This window comes from Salmo salar, chromosome ssa09 (genome assembly GCF_905237065.1).
Source record: "Salmo salar chromosome ssa09, Ssal_v3.1, whole genome shotgun sequence".
NCBI lineage: Eukaryota > Metazoa > Chordata > Actinopteri > Salmoniformes > Salmonidae > Salmo > Salmo salar.
The window spans coordinates 122,746,032-122,767,106 of record NC_059450.1 but is presented as its reverse complement, the minus strand read 5'-3'; the positions used below and the strand labels follow the sequence as shown (position 1 = coordinate 122,767,106).

At 48.3% G+C, this 21,075-nt stretch overlaps 1 pseudogene across 1 annotated transcript in view; it reads left to right on the top strand.

Annotated features, from left to right (window-relative positions):
• Positions 1 to 21,075, top strand: part of LOC106612588 (MAP/microtubule affinity-regulating kinase 4-like) — a 64,153-nt pseudogene that overhangs the window by 32,486 nt on the left and 10,592 nt on the right. Inside the window, exons 4-14 of the transcript XR_006771147.1 lie at positions 6,295 to 6,343; positions 6,875 to 6,940; positions 9,268 to 9,338; positions 9,560 to 9,616; positions 9,816 to 10,052; positions 10,412 to 10,531; positions 10,632 to 10,731; positions 12,344 to 12,453; positions 14,618 to 14,801; positions 15,085 to 15,311; positions 16,138 to 16,244. The product of XR_006771147.1 is annotated as an MAP/microtubule affinity-regulating kinase 4-like (transcript). The remainder of the gene's footprint in view (positions 1 to 6,294; positions 6,344 to 6,874; positions 6,941 to 9,267; positions 9,339 to 9,559; positions 9,617 to 9,815; positions 10,053 to 10,411; positions 10,532 to 10,631; positions 10,732 to 12,343; positions 12,454 to 14,617; positions 14,802 to 15,084; positions 15,312 to 16,137; positions 16,245 to 21,075) is intronic.

Sequence of the window (21,075 nt, the reverse complement as noted above, 5' to 3'; positions counted from 1 at the left end):
TTCCTGAAATAAACTATTGTTTATTATTACTGTCCATGAATCATTCGAACACTTGAAGGTATATTGTAGCTGAGGCTGGAATTATGCTATACCAATTTGGCCACAAACAGTCACCAGTGTGTGTTTGAACTTTGAACCCGATCTACCCTCATGCATTTGGGTGCTACACTGGGCAAACTCAATCCGGGTGGAAGCACCTGTAGTCCTGGCCCCTGGGGATGCCTCACCTGAGCCCTGGCCCCTGAGGCTGCCCCTGCTGGGGCCATCTGTCTGCCCCCCGTGGTAGAACTCAGCACTAGTTTTAGATCGGCTTGTAACGAGGAAGCTCCAGGTCTGCCCCTCATCACCAAGGTCTCTGTTGAGGGGCCATGTTGACAACAGCCGGTGCCTTGAAACGCCCTGATCCACCATGTCCAACATGAAAGGGCTCCCTTCTGCATAATCACACCCCCCTTCCCAGAGGAGCAACCTGGGTCCTACAGGGACGTGAAGGGGGGATGGGGTTGGGGTGTATGGGGAGAGAGGGTTAGGGCAGGGAGGGAGGGGTATTCTGTTGGTTAGGTTGGGGGGTGGGGGGGGTTAGGAGCAGTGTTGGTGGTGGCACTTGCATCAGATGTTATCGTTATGCAGGGAGGGAGTGAGCAGTCATTCATGGGCGATGGCTTGCTTGGCCGTTGGCGTGGATAGACGTCTCTTTCAGAGACAGAGCAGGTTATTCAGTGGCTCTGCTGAGTCGTTTGAGAGGGGAGCCTGAGTGTTCCGTTTACCTCTATCGTTCTCTCTCTCTCGTTGTTTCTCTCTCTGGTCACGTGACAGTGTGGTCAGGGGGATGAGGGGTGTGCTTGTGTGTGACTGTGCGTGCGTAATGTGGTTGTGTGAAATGTCTGTGTGTGGGTAAAGCGAGTGTATATGTGTGTGTCCTATGCAGGCATATTTTTCCTGTGTGTGTGTGCAACTATGCGTGGGATTGTTCAGGCCAGAGCTCGGACACAAGGCCTGGATGAACTGGTCCGAGTGAGGCACACAGACAAAAACACTGCCTTGTGTTAAACAACCGCCTGTGTCCACCGCTGACTGACCCAACGGTAACCTCGACCCACAATGACACACAGAGAGTACGAGAGAGAGAGGCAACTTAGTAAGCTGCTTTGTGCAAATCCCCATGCAAAACAGAGGAGAAAAACCAGAGGTTGATTAATTCTGCCCTTTTGTGCTCTCTCTGTGCTTTCTGCTTCAGAGCGAGATTGGCTTCCGGGGTGATGTTCAGGGATGAGACGGGGAGAGAGGGTGGAGGAGGGAGGGAGGACTGCATTAGACAGATGCATACTGTGGATGGGCTGTCCGTTCCCTTGGCCAGTCATGTGCTGAGGGTGGCAGGCAATACAGGGCATTGTTGGGCAGGGGTGGGGTGGAGAAGCTCCCCTGGGAAGAGACTGGCCTGGGGATGAGACTAGGACTAGAGAGTCTGGCTTTAGTACATGGGTTGGCATGGCAACAGTGACATTGGGTCATTGCCAAGGGAATGGACCAGGAAGTCATTTATGGGCGTGTGAGAGAGGGAGAAAGTGGTAGAAAGAAGGGAGGGGGATATGACGGAAGAGAAAAAGATTAAGGAGGTGGCGGGAGAGGAGAGACGGGCTTATCTGATTATTTTTCTTTAGAGCTCAGGTGAACAGCTGATGCGCTCTGCTCTCCTCAATTCAATTACAGACATTCTCAAGGGATGTGTGTTTGATTTGGATTGTATGTTCACACATGGAGCTGCAACATGTCATTGTTGTGTGTTTGTGGACACTGAATGTATACTTGTGTACTCTTATGTGGCACTCACAGTAGCCCTGGTCCACATTAGCCGCATTACTATGTAACATGTCTGCTTCACGGAGGCTGATTCTCTCAGTGTGTCTGTACGGGACAGGACACATGTACACCATCAGATTTATGGTTGCGTCCAGCTGCCCTGCACTTCGGCATTGGAAAAATGTATAACAAGGGAAGCAGTGAGTCCGATTTTCTTCCTTTAAATTGTTTTTCAAGAACTAGGTTTCTCTGTACAGTGTTTAATCTCAGTAGTTTATATCCTACAGTCATGTATCACTAGCCTATACCCTACAGTCATATATCACTAGCCTATACCCTACAGTCATATATCACTAGCCTATACCCTACAGTCATATATCACTAGCCTATACCCTACAGTCATATATCACTAGCCTATACCCTACAGTCATGTATCACTAGCCTATACCCTACAGTCATATATCACTAGCCTATACCCTACAGTCATATATCACTAGCCTATACCCTACAGTCATATATCACTAGCCTATACCCTACAGTCATATATCACTAGCCTATACCCTACAGTCATGTATCACTAGCCTATACCCTACAGTCATGTATCACTAGCCTATACCCTACAGTCATGTATCACTAGCCTATACCCTACAGTCATGTATCACTAGCCTATACCCTACAGTCATGTATCACTAGCCTATACCCTACAGTCATGTATCACTAGCCTATACCCTACAGTCATGTATCACTAGCCTATATCCTACAGTCATGTATCACTAGCCTATACCCTACAGTCATGTATCACTAGCCTATACCCTACAGTCATATATCACTAGCCTATACCCTACAGTCATGTATCACTAGCCTATACCCTACAGTCATGTATCACTAGCCTATACCCTACAGTCATATATCACTAGCCTATACCCTACAGTCATATATCACTAGCCTATACCCTACAGTCATGTATCACTAGCCTATACCCTACAGTCATGTATCACTAGCCTATACCCTACAGTCATATATCACTAGCCTATACCCTACAGTCATATATCACTAGCCTATACCCTACAGTCATATATCACTAGCCTATACCCTACAGTCATGTATCACTAGCCTATACCCTACAGTCATATATCACTAGCCTATACCCTACAGTCATGTATCACTAGCCTATACCCTACAGTCATGTATCACTAGCCTATACCCTACAGTCATGTATCACTAGCCTATACCCTACAGTCATGTATCACTAGCCTATACCCTACAGTCATGTATCACTAGCCTATACCCTACAGTCATATATCACTAGCCTATACCCTACAGTCATATATCACTAGCCTATATCCTACAATCAGGTATCACTAGCCTATACCCTGCAGTCATGTATCACTAGCCTATACCCTACAGTCATGTATCACTAGCCTATACCCTACAGTCATGTATCACTAGCCTATACCCTACAGTCATGTATCACTAGCCTATACCCTACAGTCATATATCACTAGCCTATACCCTACAGTCATGTATCACTAGCCTATACCCTACAGTCATGTATCACTAGCCTATACCCTACAGTCATGTATCACTAGCCTATACCCTACAGTCATGTATCACTAGCCTATACCCTACAGTCATATATCACTAGCCTATACCCTACAGTCATATATCACTAGCCTATATCCTACAGTCATGTATCACTAGCCTATACCCTACAGTCATATATCACTAGCCTATACCCTACAGTCATATATCACTAGCTTATAGTCCACAGTATATTTGTTGGGTCATGATAAATATGTGCATTCAGTGCAGGTGTTATGGATACAAATGCACAAGACATTAGTACAACAACAGTAAACTAGCCCTCTTCTTGAAGTTGTACTTGGTGAATAAAAATAGGACTGTGGACACCTCCTGCTTCAACAACATGTGGCGCTATGACACACCGATCAATATCTTGTGTTGCATCACATACTCTGTTTTTCTGTAAGCATGTCTCCATACTGGTCTAGGTAGGTCATTTTAAAGTGCAACAGCGCGAAAGGGAGAGTGTGGCTTTTGTTCCAATGACAGGCGCTATATGGAGTCTGTCCATGCTACAGGTTGGGTCATCCATCGCCTTAGGCAACACTAATTATTATGACATCCTCCATGTATTATTACATCACTACCAGGAAGTAGACAGTCATGCTTGGTAGAACTTTCCCCTTGTAAGTAACACCACAAACAAGCAAAAGCAAAACATAATCATCATCTGTGTTCATATTTTTGACTTATCCCCTTGACCAGATCCCTAGATATTTTTCCTTGTATTATTTATAGATATTTTTGGGGTCTGAACTGAGAAACACTGGCTATTTTGAAAGCGCTTCACCTCAGTAGGTATGCTAATGTGCTCCAACGGGCCAAAAACTGTGTGTGTGTGTGTGTGTGTGTTGTGTGTGTGTGTCTTTTCCCTGAAATGTATGCATTCACTACTGTAAGTCACTCTGGATAAGAGCGTCTGCTAAATGGGTAAAATGTAAGTGTGTGTAATTTAAATCATTGAACCCACCTTACAAGGGCACTGCACACCAACCAGCCCGGCTCCATTCTGTTTATTTGAGAAATTAGTAATTTGCTTGCACAGTCCCTGAGACATACACATTTGAATCATTCTCAGTTTCCTTCTCTCTGTTTCCCTCTGTCCTCAAGGCAATCCAATATATATATATCATCCTAACAACTTTACTCTTGCCACTTCCGTGTACAGATATCTTGTTTGAAAGCTGCCGCAGAAGGCCAGAATCATGGGGTAGAGCATAGGGGGGCTGAGAGAGAGGCATGGGGTGGGGGTGGCTGAGAGAGAGGCATGAGGTGGAGGTGGCTGAGAGAGAGGCATGGGGTGGAGGTGGCTGAGAGAAAGGCATGGGGTGGGGGGGGCTGAGAGAGAGGCATGAGGTGGGGGGGCTGGGAGAGGGGCATGGGGTCGGGGTGGCTGAGAGAGAGCATGGGGTGGGGGGCTGAGAGAGAGCATGGGGTGGGGGGGCTGAGCGAGAGCATGGGGTGGAGGGGGGCTGAGAGAGAGGCATGGGGTGGGGGGGCTGAGAGAGGCATGGGGTGGGGGGGCTGAGAGAAGCATGGGGTGGGGGGGCTGAGAGAGAGGCATGGGGTGGCGGGGGCTGAGAGAGAGGCATGGGATAGGGGTGGCTGAGAGAGAGGCATAGGGTGTGTGGTCTGCGAGAGATGCATGGGGTGGGGGGGCTGAGAGAGAGGCATGGGGTGGGGGGGCTGAGAGAGAGGCAAGTGGTGCGCGGGTCTGAGAGAGATGCATGGGGTGGGGGTGGCTGAGAGAGAGGCATGGGGTGGCGGGGGCTGAGAGAGAGGCATGGGGTGGGAGGAGCTGAGAGAGAGGCATGGGGGGGCTGAGAGAGGGGTGGGGGGGGCTCCAGAGAGAGAGTGAAAGAGAGAGGGACAGAGGGGGTGAGACGCAGCTCCCTGGGTGACGTTCTGTGTTTTGGAAGAATGGGCTCGAACTTCTAAGGAAGCTGGCCACCTTCTCACACAACGATCAGCACATTCCATCCATTGTGTGGGTTTCTTTCTCTATCCTTCCTGTCTTTCTCCCTTACTCTCCTTCATTCCTTCTCTTGCTTTTTCTCACTCATACATTGTGAAATCCAATTTTGTGTTTGCCTCTATTTCTGTCTTTATTTAAGTATTCCCCTTTCCACAAACCCAGGCCTTGTAACACAGTCTCTCACTGATTCCCTTTTACCTGGTCAGAGCAAGCCGATTCCTCGTCACCCAGTCTCACCATATACAGTTCAAAGAGAGGACTCTTTGGGCTGGTGCACACATACCGCCAGCGCTCCCAGGTTCCCCACTTACAGCAGATGTCACAGCCAGGAAAGGAGGCTTATGAATGTATTCGAGGGAGGGCCGTGTGTGTGTCAAATTGTGGGTGTGCAACAAGTGTGTAAATACGATTGTGTGTCACCTCATAACCACAAGGTGTTGAATCACACACAGCAGCGGCAGATAGTGCCCGTGCCGCACAACCGTTGCAGCGACTATGTGATGTGGCGCCCCCATCATTTCTAGAAAGAGAAGAGGCTAAAAGCAGCAGCACCTCCATGATGGATGAGGGAGCCCTGTGGGGAGAGAGGCTCTGCCCAGGGGGAGAGGCGCTCTGTCTAGTCAGGCTGTCCCTGGAGTGGTCCGCTCTCTAATTAGCAGGAAGCCAGCTAGTGTTGGAGGGGGAGGTGCGTCCATTTTCCGACAAGCAGCTGAGCTTATTTATGAATGAATAAATGAGTGACGGGGGTGGAGGCGGGCTAACCTCCTCCTATCCGCCTGTCTGGTTCAGTTCTTATATTAGGAATCAGGAATTTTCATCATCCCCCACTTTCATGCCTATCTTCACATGCGCTATATATATCAGTGTGGCTGTGAAGACTTGAATAATGAAATAACATTCTTTTAACTCGCTTCTTCTCTCTCTCTTTCCTCCAGCTCTTCAGAGAGGTACGCATCATGAAAGGCCTCAACCACCCAAATATCGGTAAGTGCCTCGGCTATACTAATCTCCCCAGCTTCCAGGGTGTAGTGCCGCAGGGCATACCCCACCCCAGAACATCATCAGCCTAACACCCATCCTCACGCAATGTTCCCTTTCACTGTCAATACAGCTGCTGAGCAGGAGTCAGGGCATATGGATAGTAGTCCCCCACTGAGCTGAAAATGATCCTCCTTTCCAGGGGGGTTACAGCCAGACCCCCTCGCGCTGCCCCTGTAATGGCCAGAGGCTGTGTCCCAAATAGCACCATATTCCCTATGGGCCCTGGTCAAACATAGTGCACTATAAAGGCAATAGTGTGCAGTCCCTCATGTAAAGCCAGCACAAGTAGACTTCCTCCATTTCTTATAATGCACACGGTCACATTTAATACTGCATGCAGCTGAAACATAAACTGCTGTACCATACTGTCTCCCTGTTCTAAGGAACACACAGTAAGTCACTTTGTGCAACTGTGTGTGTTGTTTGTCTGTGCCACTATACTGAGGTGTCTATGTGTGTGTTTGTGTGTTACAGTGCAGCTGTTTGAGGTGATCGAGACAGAGAATACACTCTATCTGATAATGGAGTACGCCAGTGGGGGTGAGCAGAGTACCTCCCCTCAATCAGTATCCCTACTCGCTCCTCCATTTCTCTCTCTCATCTCTTTTCTCTCCACCCTTCCCTCATGCTTTCCCTCTTCTCAGTACCGCTGACCCATCGATTGTCCTCTGACCGCCCTCATCCCTCCCTCTGCACTGTCCTTTTCTCTCCCCTTCCTCCATGTTCACTTTCTGTCTATTCTTCTCTTTGCTTGTGTCCCCTCCCCTCCCTGTTCTAATCCCCACTCCGCTTGTTTGTCAATTTTTCCTCCCATTCTGTTTCTTGCCAAATAAGGAGCTAATAGCCAAGCATGTGCCCCCTCCTGATCTCAGCCTCACTGCTTTTCTCCCAGTGGATGTGTCCTCTAGCATGAAGCATGTACTGTACAAAAACACAACACACACTCATGCATTCATTCATTCAGTCACTCTCTCTCTTTCAACTCTCCCTCACACCACCACCATATATTCCCAGACACATGCATGGGTCACAGACATGTAGACATGCCCATGCAAAGTCAACCATTAGTCCAGGGATCACTGAGATGAATGAGGCCCAATAGGCTCCATGATGAAGATACTGATCCCAAATCAGGCTCAATTTAATAATCCATCTCACTGATGATACTACTGCTGCGTATGCTCTCGTTTGGCTTAGGGGCGTCGTACTACTATGGCTGACCCTGTAAAACAACACATTTCGCTGCACCTATCCGGTGTATGTGACAATAAAGCACTTTTTTTATACATTTGTTTTATATTCTCTCTTCATGTTCTTACATTACAATTTCTCCTCACTCACTCACTTAATGTGTACATTACAGAAATACAATAGAATTATATTATAGAACTCTAATGAATACACTATATATATATATTAGTGGTGCGCGGGTCAGCTGTTTGTTCAACCACCCGCAATAGCTAATAACCCATCTGCAAACCCACCGACTATATGTGGTAAAGTGAAAATCTGTGGCCCACACCCGACCCTAACCCGCTAATATAGAAAATCTGCTGTGTAGTCAGAGATAGTGGAGCTATTTCTGGGGGGAGCAGGGCTTTTTAGATAGGCCTATGTCTCTGTTTATAATTTCCAACATTTTGGCCGGCTATTTGTTAGTCGACTTTTAACAACTTTTATAATTAGATAAATGCAGCTTCTCTTCTGTTATTACTTGTTGCCCTGGAAGACTAAATAAACCCTGCTCACCAGAACGACGTCATAAATCAATAGACTGGATGCTTCAATCTAGTTGATATCGGTAAAGTTTTCTCTTTCATCGCTGCTTCTCTCGCGCACTCGCCGGGGAGAAAATGCAATAAATACATTTGTTGAAAAGGGAAAGATTTACTGTGCAAAATTTCCAAATGATGTCAGTTTAACCGGTTTTTCGACCCGACATGTTTCTGATAAGATTTCAGTTCGGCTTGAATGCATATTTTATGTGGTTGAAATAGGCTACTATCAGCTTTTATGATGCTGATAAATATAGTACCTTTACAGACACTAACTGCGCATTCATTCTCTCAAGATGCTGAAAGAAAGAAATAATATTACAGAGTCAAAATGTACATTTGGTGTATCATTTTACTGCAAGAAATGCTTAATTTTGCAAGCGTTAGTGTTATGTTGGGCTATGTGAGAGGTTATAGACCTACAGTCAGGGTCCAGGTTTCAGACTACTATTCCGTTTAACCCATCTGAACAGTAGTTCCCTTGACGGGCCATTTGGAAGTCCCCGTCTTGTGACTGTCGAATTTGTATAGCGCCTCACAAACATCACACATAACATAACACTGCTATCATCTTACCACTTCACCAAATCTTCCCTCAACATTAGACTACTGCTCTGGCCCTCCCTTCTCTTTATTTTCAACTCTCCATTTCGCAGCTTTTCTCTGATTGAATTAAACCCCGACATTGTCCTTTTTGCCTCAGTGGAACGAAGTGAACTTTTTCTGCCCATGTTCCCAAAAGCATTTGGCAATTGCTGTGTATTCGGTGAGGGTACAGTTAGGCGCTAAAGCTTAGTCTGCACGCTTTCGCCAGATAAAAATAAGTAAAGAAAAATGTTCATGTAGCCTCTAGATATGATTTGCACAAGAACGATACATTTGTAGATTTTTAAAGCCCTTCATCCACTCAATATTTCATGACCATTTACCCACCCGCCCCGTGGATATAACCGTGGGGACTGCGGGTTATGAATCAACCCATGCATCACTAATATACAGTATAAGTGCCTCAATTACACACTGTATTCAACCAGACGGTGTTGTAAGCCTGATTCTCTGTCTGTTGATGTGGTTTGTTTCTCTCTCCCTCAGGTGAAGTGTTTGACTACCTCGTGTCCCATGGGAGAATGAAAGAGAAAGAGGCGCGGGCCAAATTCCGTCAGGTGAGATGTGACCAAAAATGTAGAATCACAACAAAACCCAGTGAATGGTGCTGAGTTGGCCTGAATTACATTGCAAGCATTATTATAAGTTAGTATGTGTCACTCTATGTGTTTGGCTTTTTTTTACTGTGGCTTGTCTCACTCCCCTTCTTTCTCTGTCTCTCTCGCTCTCTCCCCCCCTCTCCCTCTCTCTCTATATATATCTATATCTATCTATCTAGATTGTGTCTGCTGTACACTACTGTCACCTGAAGAACATTGTTCACAGGGACCTTAAAGTACGTGACCAGTTCAGACCTGATGACTTTTCATTGTCCAAAATGACAACCACTCATTGATATTAAGTATATCAATACCAATACATAAAAAAATGTGAAACACTGATCATCTCTTTCCTGAAATGAGCATACAAACTCAGCCTGAACTGAACAGACTCTCAGTCCTTAAAAGCTGCGCTATCTTCACCTGTCTCTGCAGGCTGAGAACCTCTTGCTGGATGCCGACTCCAACATCAAAATCGCAGACTTTGGCTTCAGTAACGAGTTCACCATGGGCAACAAGCTGGACACGTTCTGTGGCTCCCCTCCCTACGCCGCACCGGAGCTGTTCCAGGGGAAGAAGTACGACGGGCCTGAGGTGGACATCTGGAGCCTGGGGGTCATCCTCTACACGCTGGTCAGCGGATCACTGCCCTTCGACGGGCAGAACCTCAAGGCAAGACCCCCCCGCAGCGCAGCCAAATGGCCTTTACTTTGTCTGAGTCTGAAATGGCATTCTATTCCCTACATAGGGCACTACTTTTGGCCCGGGCCCATGTGTGTGGTCAAAAGTTGTGTACTATATGGGGAATATGGTGCCAAATGTGACATTTTGGAAACTAATGCTGCCTGTGGTACTGAAGGGTTTCGTGCTGATTACTTCATGTTCACGTTTTATTTTCACGCTCAGTTAATCAAGAGAAGGGACACATTGTCTTTTAGTCCCTTTGCCATTATTATGTCTCATGTTTTTGTGTAACGTTATATAACGTTATGTGCACGTTTTGTGTAACGTTATCTGAATGTGTTCCCCAGGAGCTGCGGGAGCGTGTTCTGCGGGGGAAGTACCGCGTGCCCTTCTACATGTCCACCGACTGCGAGGGTATCCTGCGCAGGTTCCTGGTACTCAACCCCACCAAACGCTGCACCCTGGAGGTGAGGAGGGCAACGGCAGGCGGCACTCAGCTTTACAGTACACGCAACCACACACACCCTGTTTGTGCACTCTTTAACACATCGTTTTATCCCTGATTAGCAAATCATGAACGACAAGTGGATTAACTCTGGCTACGACGGAGAAGAACTGAAGCCTCATATAGCGCCCCTGGAGGACCATAATGATGGCAGCCGCATCGGTGAAATACCTCTCTATCTCCCCTCTACTCCCTACCTACATATCGTATTCCTCCCAAATGGCACCATATTCCATTTTTAGTGCACTGGCCCCTGGGAGTAGTAGTAGTAGTGCACTACAGTCGTGGCCAAAAGTTGAGAATGACACAAATATTAATTTCCACAAAGTTTGCTGCTTCAGTGTCTTTAGATATTTTTGTCAGATGTTACTATGGAATACTCAAGTATAATTACAAGCATTTCATAAGTGTCAAAGGCTTTTATTGACAATTACATGAAGTTGATGCAAAGAGTCAGTATTTGCGGTGTTGACCCTTCTTTTTCAAGACCTCTGCAATCCGCCTTGGCATGCTGTCAATGAACTTCTGGGCCACATCCTGACTGATGGCAGCCCATTCTTGCATAATCAATGCTTGGAGTTTGTCAGAATTTGTGGGTTTTTGTTTGTCCACCCGCCTCTTGAGGATTGACCACAAGTTCTCAATGGGATTAAGGTCTGGGGACTTTCCTGGCTATGGAACCAAAATATCGATGTTTTGTTCCCCGAGCCACTTAGTTATCACTTTTGCCTTATAGCAAGGTGCTCCATCATGCTGGAAAAGGCATCGTTCGTCACCAAACTGTTCCTGGATGGTTGGGAGAAGTTGCTCTCGGAGGATGTTTTGGTACCATTCTTTATTCATGGCTGTGTTCTTAGGCAAAATTGTGAGTGAGCCCACTCCCTTGGCTGAGAAGCAACCCCACACATGAATGGTCTCAGGATGCTTTACTGTTGGCATGACACAGGACTGCTGGTAGCGCTCACCTTGTCTTCTCCGGACAAGCTTTTTTCCAGATTCCCCAAACAATCGGAAAGGGGATTCATCAGAGAAAATGACTTTACCCCAGTCCTCAGCAGTCCAATCCCTGTACCTTTTGCAGAATATCAGTCTGTCCCTGATGTTTTTCCTGGAGAGAAGTGGCTTCTTTGCTGCCCTTCTTGACACCAGGCCATCCTCCAAAAGTCTTTGCCTCACTGTGCGTGCAGATGCACTCACACCTGCCTGCTGCCATTCCTGAGCAAGCTCTGTACTGGTGGTGCCCCGATCCCGCAACTGAATCAACTTTAGGAGACGGTCCTAGCGCTTGCTGGACTTTTTTGGATGACAGAGGAAGAACAATGATTCCAAGCGCCACCCTCCTTTTGAAGCTTCTAGTCTGTTATTCGAACTCAATCAGCATGACAGAGTGATCTCCAGCCTTGTCCTCGTCAACACTCACACCTGTGTTAACGAGAGAATCACTGCCATGATGTCAGCTGGTCTTTTTGTGGCAGGGCTGAAATGCAGTGGAAATGTTTTGTGGGGATTCAGTTCTTTTGAATGGCAAAGAGGGACTTTGCAATTAATTGCAATTCATCTGATCACTCTTCATAACATTCTGGAGTATATGCAAATTGCCATCATACAAACTGAGGCAGCAGACTTTGTGAAAATTAATATTTGTGTCATTCTCAAAACTTTTGGCCACGACTGTATTGTAGGGAATAGGGTGTTATTTGGGACACGGCCTTCCTCTTCTTTCTTTGAGCCTGTATCTCTGTCTAACGTCCCTCATCTCTCCGCTCGCCTTCAGAGGTGATGGTGGGGATGGGTTACACCCGTGACGACATCAAGGACGCTCTGACCACTCGGAAGTACAACGAGGTCACCGCCACCTACCTGTTACTGGGACGCATGAATGAGGTGAGGCACAACGAGACAACGTGTGTGTGTGTGTGTGGGAGAGAGAGAAAATCCTTCATCATTAAGGCTTTCTGTGTTGCCCTTCTGCCTTCCCAATGTTCCCCCTAAAAGTTTGAGTTTTTTATATATATACTGCTCAAAAAAATAAAGGGAACACTTAAACAACACATCCTAGATCTGAATGAAAGAAATAATCTTATTAAATACTTTTTTCTTTACATAGTTGAATGTGCTGACAACAAAATCACACAAAAATAATCAATGGAAATCCAATTTATCAACCCATGGAGGTCTGGATTTGGAGTCACACTCAAAATTAAAGTGGAAAACCACACTACAGGCTGATCCAACTTTGATGTAATGTCCTTAAAACAAGTCAAAATGAGGCTCAGTAGTGTGTGTGGCCTCCACGTGCCTGTATGACCTCCCTACAACGCCTGGGCATGCTCCTGATGAGGTGGCGGATGGTCTCCTGAGGGATCTCCTCCCAGACCTGGACTAAAGCATCCGTCAACTCCTGGACAGTCTGTGGTGCAACGTGGCGTTGGTGGATGGAGCGAGACATGATGTCCCAGATGTGCTCAATTGGATTCAGGTCTGGGGAATGGGCGGGCCAGTCCATAGCATCAATGCCTTCCTCTTGCAGGAACTGCTGACACACTCCAGCCACATGAGGTCTAGCATTGTCTTGCATTAGGAGGAACCCAGGGCCAACCGCACCAGCATATGGTCTCACAAGGGGTCTGAGGATCTCATCTCGGTACCTAATGGCAGTCAGGCAACCTCTGGCGAGCACATGGAGGGCTGTGCGGCCCCCCAAAGAAATGCCACCCCACACCATGACTGACCCACCGCCAAACCGGTCATGCTGGAGGATGTTGCAGGCAGCAGAACGTTCTCCACGGCATCTCCAGACTCTGTCACGTCTGTCACGTGCTCAGTGTGAACCTGCTTTCATCTGTGAAGAGCACAGGGCGCCAGTGGCGAATTTGCCAATCTCGGTGTTCTCTGGCAAATGCCAAACGTCCTGCACGGTGTTGGGCTGTAAGCACAACCCCCACCTGTGGACGTCGGGCCCTCATACCACCCTCATGGAGTCTGTTTCTGACCATTTGAGCAGACACATGCACATTTGTGGCCTGCTGGAGGTCATTTTGCAGGGCTCTGGCAGTGCTTCTCCTGCTCCCCCTTGCACAAAGGCGGAGGTAGCGGTCCTGCTGCTGGGTTGTTGCCCTCCTACGACCTCCTCCACGTCTCCTGATGTACTGGCCTGTCTCCTGGTAGCGCCTCCATGCTCTGGACACTACGCTGACAGACACAACAAACCTTCTTGCCACAGCTCGCATTGATGTGCCATCCTGGATGAGCTGCACTACCTGAGCCACTTGTGTGGGTTGTAGACTCCGTCTCATGCTACCACTAGAGTGAAAGCACCGCCAGCATTCAAAAGTGACCAAAACATCAGCCAGGAAGCATAGGAACTGAGAAGTGGTCTGTGGTCCCCACCTGCAGAACCACTCCTTTATTGGGGGTGTCTTGCTAATTGCCTATAATTTCCACCTGTTGTCTATTCCATTTGCACAACAGCATGTGCAATTTATTGTCAATCAGTGTTGCTTCCTAAGTGGACAGTTTGATTTCACAGAAGTGTGATTGACTTGGAGTTACATTGTGTTGTTTAAGTGTTCCCTTTATTTTTTTGAGCAGTGTATATTTCTGCCGAGACACGCTCTTAAAGGGATAGGTTGAGATTTGGGGAATTAGTTGCCAAAGTCTGGCACTAGCCCTTTAAGATCAGTATATTTGTAGGAAACAGAGCAAGCGGTGGTGTGAATGAGAGCCACCGCTTGCTCCTCCTCATCTCCTCACAGTGCAGTGGCGGGAACCAGTTACATTTCAGATGGTGTCAACGTCACTTCATTTCCATGCATTTTGGAGTAGAATATCCTTTTAAAAAGTCACCAGAAGTGACCTTCTCACTGTCGTTCTACACAGAAATCCCCCTCCGCTACCTTAGCCACCGCTGCTAATACAAATCTCAGGGGAACACCTGGCGTGCCAGTCTGCTACAATACGTGTGTGTGTCGTGCCTGTGTGTTCACACTGTCCACAATCACCTGAGTCCTGATGCTAACGAGTGTGTTTCTCTCTCTGTGTATGTCAGGTGGAGGGCAGTGAGTCTCGGTCAACCAGCAGTCTGAGCCTAGCGCGGGTACGGCCCAGCACCGTCACCAACGGCACCAGTAAACACTCCACCTCCTCCACTACCTCCACCTCCTCCTCCCACAGCAAGACCACCCAGCGCAGCGCCTCCACCTACCACCCCCGCAGGAGGCACAGCGACTTCTGTGAGTGGGCTGTCTGTTAGTCTGCGTCCCAAAATGCACATTTTTGTGAGGTCACCGGTCGTGTGTGAGATCTTTATCATTTGTGCTGTCTATAATATCATAACATGCTGTTTATCCCAAACGACTTACAGTAGTCCATGCAGAAATGTACATATGGGTGGCCCCAGCAGAATTCAAACCCACAATCTTGGTTTTACAAGCGCCTTGCTCTACGAACTGAGCCACACAGGACCAGACTTTGATTCTCATGTCGTATCCTCTGCCCTGTCCGCCTGTTGTGCAGGCGGTCCAGCAGCGCCCCCGTCCCACCCCAAGCGTAGCCCCAGCAGCGTGGCGGGGGCAGACAGGGAGCTGAAGGAGGAGGGGGGGCGCATGGCGTCCCGGAAGGTCAGCAGCAGCGTGGTGGGCAGCCGTTCCATCCAGCCCCCCTCCAGCCCCATGGTCAGCAGCGCCAACAACCCCAACCAGTCAGAGATCCCAGACCGCCGCAAGGAGATTAACACCGCCACGGTGAGCACACACACACTCACACACACACACACACACACACACACACACACACACACACACACACACACACACACACACACACGCACACATAGGCCATGTTCCAGGCTCACTACATGTCAGCAAACCACATCATATAATAGAGTTATCTGATGCCAGACTGCGCCGTCGATGACGTGGCACACAACTATTGGTTGATGCAGTGCAATGCTGTCGGCCTACAATATGACCTTATACGTATTTATACAGTATAAACACACACACACAGGGAAAAGAGGAGACAAACTAAGATCAGTGTGCGGAGGAATGAACCAAGAACAACACTTTGGATAGAGAATCTACAGATTCATGCTAAACTATGATGTGGACAGAGAGAATAGAGATGAAACGCTAGTATATAGGGAGTCCAGTAACAGTATAAGGATGAACAACGACAACAGTGTGAACGGAGAATATGTAGATGAACCCGAGATGAACCCTTTGAAGGGCTCAGAGGCGCTCTGACAGGGTGGACTGAGAGGGACGACAAGAGTTCAACACTGATACTGTGGTTCCCTAAAGTACACTCCTTTTGACCAGGGCTCATAAGTAGTGCACTATATGGGGAATAGGGTGCCATTTGGGATGCGTCCATTGACACTGTGACGTGGGGGGGTGGATATTATCAGTCAGGGCTTTGAATAGACATAAACATCCCAAGCGTTATGTGACCATTAGACAATGTCATTATATGGAGGAGAGGAGGGCTATATGAAGGATGCCTTTCTGAATTTCACCAAATCACGGTCAATGTGTTATCTATGGAACTGTCATTCTCCCTGCCTTTCAGAACAACGTCCCAGCAAGTGCCATGATCCGCCGGAACACGTACGTGTGCACAACGGACCGGAACAGCACAGACAGGCCCTCCCTACTGCAGAACGGAAAGGAGAACAGGTGAGCAGAGCGTCTGGGTTTCATGTTTGTGTCATAGGCGTCGTAAGGATTGGACCAAGGCGCAGCGGGTAAAGTGCTCATCTTCTTTATTTGAAGTAACGTGAACACTTAAACAAAATGACGAAACAGTTCCGTAAGGCAACACAGGAAAACAACTACCCACAAAACACAAGTGAAACAAACCCCAACTAAATATGGCCTCCAATTAGAGGCAACGACAACCAGCTGACTCTAATTGGAGGTCCTACTAAAACCCCAACATAGAAATAGAAAACTAGATTTAAACATAGAAATAGAAAACATAGAACCTAAACCAAAAACACCGAAACACACAAAACAAACATCCCCTGCCACGCCCTGACCAAACTACAATGACAAATAATCACTTTACTGGTCAGGACGTGACAGTTTGTGTTTGAGCATTGTACATGTGCTTCTACATTTGTTGAGTCCTTGAGTATAATAGCAGGGATACTGTACATTCACGTTCTCAACATTGTGTGCATACATAATCTGTGTGTTTTGACTGTAGTGGTGTTTTTGTGTGTATAACATTCATTACGTCTCTTCACTAGGGGATAAAGAGCTTACTGGTGTGTGCCAGAAGGTGGTGGTTATCATGTGACCTACGGTCCTAGCACTGGGGGAGGGGAGGGGTGGGGGTGGAGGGGGAAAGCGGTGGCTGGCTGTGTCCCAACTTGACCAGCAACCGCCTTCTAGGCCCTGTCAATGCAATGCAACCGCCTTCTAGGCCCTGTCAATGCAATGCAACCGCCTTCTAGGCCCTGTCAATGCAATGCAACCGCCTTCTAGGCCCTGTCAATGCAATGCAACCGCCTTCTAGGCCCTGTCAATGCAATGCATCCGCCTTCTAGGCCCTGTCAATGCAATGCAACCGCCTTCTAGGCCCTGTCAATGCAATGCATCCGCCTTCTAGGCCCTGTCAATGCAATGCAACCGCCTTCTAGGCCCTGTCAATGCAATGCAACCGCCTTCTAGGCCCTGTCAATGCAATGCATCCGCCTTCTAGGCCCTGTCAATGCAATGCAACCGCCTTCTAGGCCCTGTCAATGCAATGCAACCGCCTTCTAGGCCCTGTCAATGCAATGCAACCGCCTTCTAGGCCCTGTCAATGCAATGCAACCGCCTTCTAGGCCCTGTCAATGCAATGCAACCGCCTTCTAGGCCCTGTCAATGCAATGCAACCGCCTTCTAGGCCCTGTCAATGCAATGCAACCGCCTTCTAGGCCCTGTCAATGCAATGCATCCGCCTTCTAGGCCCTGTCAATGCAATGCAACCGCCTTCTAGGCCCTGTCAATGCAATGCAACCGCCTTCTAGGCCCTGTCAATGCAATGCAACCGCCTTCTAGGCCCTGTCAATGCAATGCAACCGCCTTCTAGGCCCTGTCAATGCAATGCAACCGCCTTCTAGGCCCTGTCAATGCAATGCAACCGCCTTCTAGGCCCTGTCAATGCAATGCAACCGCCTTCTAGGCCCTGTCAATGCAATGCAACCGCCTTCTAGGCCCTGTCAATGCAATGCCACACTAGACGGGCTGACGGGACACACATGTGCTAGAGCACACACAGTGCAGCCGCACAAACAAATACACCACCGCATACACACAATGACAAAATACACAAACCAACACACTCGGAAACAGACAGAATAATCGTGCTCATACAGACATGCATGTTGTCATACAATTACATGCTATATATTACATAATCATGCATTACATTCTACACATTTTCAGTTTCTCCCCCTGGTCTCTTTTGCTTTGGGGCTCAGGTTGAGGGTAAATGATTGTGCTCTGAAACGGCTGCAAATCAACCAAAGGACTCTAATGTGTCTGCCCTACTCGGCCCCTCTCCCTGTGTGAGTGTGTGTCTGTCTATCAGAGCTCTGGCTATTTAGAGCGTTAAGTAAAGCGGCCCCAGGCCAACAGGGGCTCAGCCAGCCTAGCTAACCCAGCCAGTCAGGGAGAACTGTAGGGAGCGGGCCAAGGGGACGAGGAGAGGGGAGCTCTGCCAGGTGGATGAAAGGATGCAGGGTTAAGGGGGCATGGGGAAGGAGGGGGCTACTGCTGTACATCCACAAGCCTCCAAGCAGATGGCTGAAAACTTCATTTTCAGTCTGTCTCTCTCCCTCAAGCCCTCTCTCTCTATCTCTCACCCACTCTCTCTATCTCTCACCCTCTCTCTATCTCTCACCCTCTCTATCTCTCACCCTCTCTCTCTATCGCTCACCCTCTCTCTATCTCTCACCCTCTCTCTCTCTCTCTCTCTCTCTCTCTCTCTCTCTCTCTCTCTCTCTCTCTCTCTCTCACTCACCCTCTCTCTATATCTCTCCCTCTCTCTCTCACTCACCCTCTCTATCTCTCACCCTTTCTCTCTGTAACTCTCACCCTCTCTCTCTCTCTCTCTCACTCACCCTCTCTCTCTGTATCTCTCACCTTCTCTCTGTAACTCTCCCCCTCTCTCTGTATCTCTCACCTTCTCTCTCTGTATCTCTCACCCTCTCTCTCTGTATCTCTCACCCTCTCTCTGTATCTCTCACCCTCTCTCTCTGTATCTCTCACCCTCTCTCCCTCTCTCACTCACCCTCTCTCTCTGTAACTCTCACCCTCTCTGTATCTCTCACCCTCTCTCTGTATCTCTCACCCTCTCTCTGTATCTCTCACCCTCTCTCTCTGTATCTATCACCCTCTCTCTCTATCTCTCACCCTCTCTCTCTATCTCTCACCCTCTCTCTCAGTATCTCTCACCCTCTCTCTCTATCTCTCACCCTCTGTCTCTTTATCTCTCACCCCCTCTCTCTATCTCTCACCCTATCTCTCTGTATCACTCACCCTCTCTCTATCTCTCACACTCTCTCTATCTCTCACCCTTTCTCTCTGTACCTCTCACCCTCTCTCTCTGTATCTCTCACCCTCTCTCTCTATCGCTCACCCTCTCTCTCTCTCTCACCTCTCTCTCTCTCTCTCTCTCACCCTCTCTCTCTCTCACCCTCTCTCTCTGTATCCCCCCTCTCTCTGTAACTCTCACCCTCTCTCTCTGTAACTCTCACCCGCTCTCTCTGTATTTCTCACCCTCTTTCTCTATCTCTCATCCTCTCTCTCTATCTCTTTCCCTCTCTCTCTGTATCTCTCTCTCAATCTCTCACCCTCTCTCTCTGTATCTCTCACCCTCTCTTTCTGTATCTCTCACCCACTCTCTCTCTCACCCTCTTTCTGTCTCTCATCCTGTCTCTCTGTATCTCTCACCCTCTCTCTCTCTCTCTCTCTCTCTCTCTCTCTCTCTATCTCACCCTCTCTCTCTCTCTATCTCCCACCCTCTCTCTCTCTATCTCCCACCCTCTCTCTCTCTATCTCCCACCCTCTCTCTCTATCTCTCTCCCCTCTCTCACCCTCTCTCTATCGCTCACCCTCACTCTCTGTATCTCTCACCCTCTCTCTCTGTATCTCTCACCCTCTCTCTCTGTATCTCTCACCCTCTCTCTCTGTATCTCTCACTCACCCTTTCTCTGTATCTCTCTCACCCTCTCTCTGTAACTCTCCCCCTCTCTCTCTGTAACTCTCCCCCTCTCTCTCTGTAACTCTCCCCCTTTCTCTCTGTAACTCTCACCCTCTCTCTCACCCTCTCTCTCTCTGTTTCTCTCACCCTCTCTCTCTGTATCTCTCACCCTCTCTCTCTGTATCTCTCACCCTCTCTCTCTGTAACTCTCCCCCTCTCTCTCTGTAACTCTCCCCCTTTCTCTCTGTGACTCTCACCCTCTCTCTCACCCTCTCTCTCTGTAACTCTCACCCTCTCTCTCTGTAACTCTCACCCTCTCTCTGTATCTCTCACCCTCTCTATCTGTAACTCTCACCCTCTCTCTGTATCTCTCACTCACCCTCTCTCTCTGTATCTCTCACCCTCTCTCTCTGTTTCTCTTCCCCTCTCTCTGTAACTCTCCCCCTCTCTCTCTGTAACTCTCCCCCTCTCTCTCTGTAACTCTCCCCCTTTCTCTCTGTAACTCTCACCCTCTCTCTCTGTAACTCTCACCCTCTCACCCTCTCTCTCTGTAACTCTCACCCTCTCTCTCTGTAACTCTCACCCTCTCTCTCTGTAACTCTCACCCTCTCTCTCTGTAACTCTCACCCTCTCTCTCTGTAACTCTCCCCCTTTCTCTCTGTAACTCTCACCCTCTCTCTCTGTAACTCTCCCCCTCTCTCTCTGTAACTCTCCCCCTCTCTCTCTGTAACTCTCCCCCTTTCTCTCTGTAACTCTCACCCTCTCTCTCTGTAACTCTCACCCTCTCACCCTCTCTCTCTGTAACTCTCACCCTCTCTCTCTGTAACTCTCACCCTCTCTCTCTGTAACTCTCCCCCTCTCTCTCTGTAACTCTCCCCCTCTCTCTCTGTAACTCTCCCCCTCTCTCTCTGTAACTCTCCCCCTTTCTCTCTGTAACGCTCACCCTCTCTCTCTGTAACTCTCACCCTCTCTCTCTGTAACTCTCACCCTCTCTCTCTGTAACTCTCACCCTCTCTCTCTGTAACTCTCACCCTCTCTCTCTGTAACTCTCACCCTCTCTCTCTGTAACTCTCACCCTCTCTCTCTGTAACTCTCACCGTCTCTCTTTTCTCTCTTTCCCTTTCTATTTCTATGCTCACTTTTCTTTTCTCACTTTTTACCAGCATACCAGTCACACCCCTCCCACATCCCCCTTTCCAGTCTGTCCTTCCCTCCTCCTCCCTGATCCCCCTCTCCCCCTCACAGTCTGTTTCCACCAAAGGCCCAGTTCTGATTTGGCCTCACCAGTATTCTCTCTCTGTCTGCTGAAAGCCA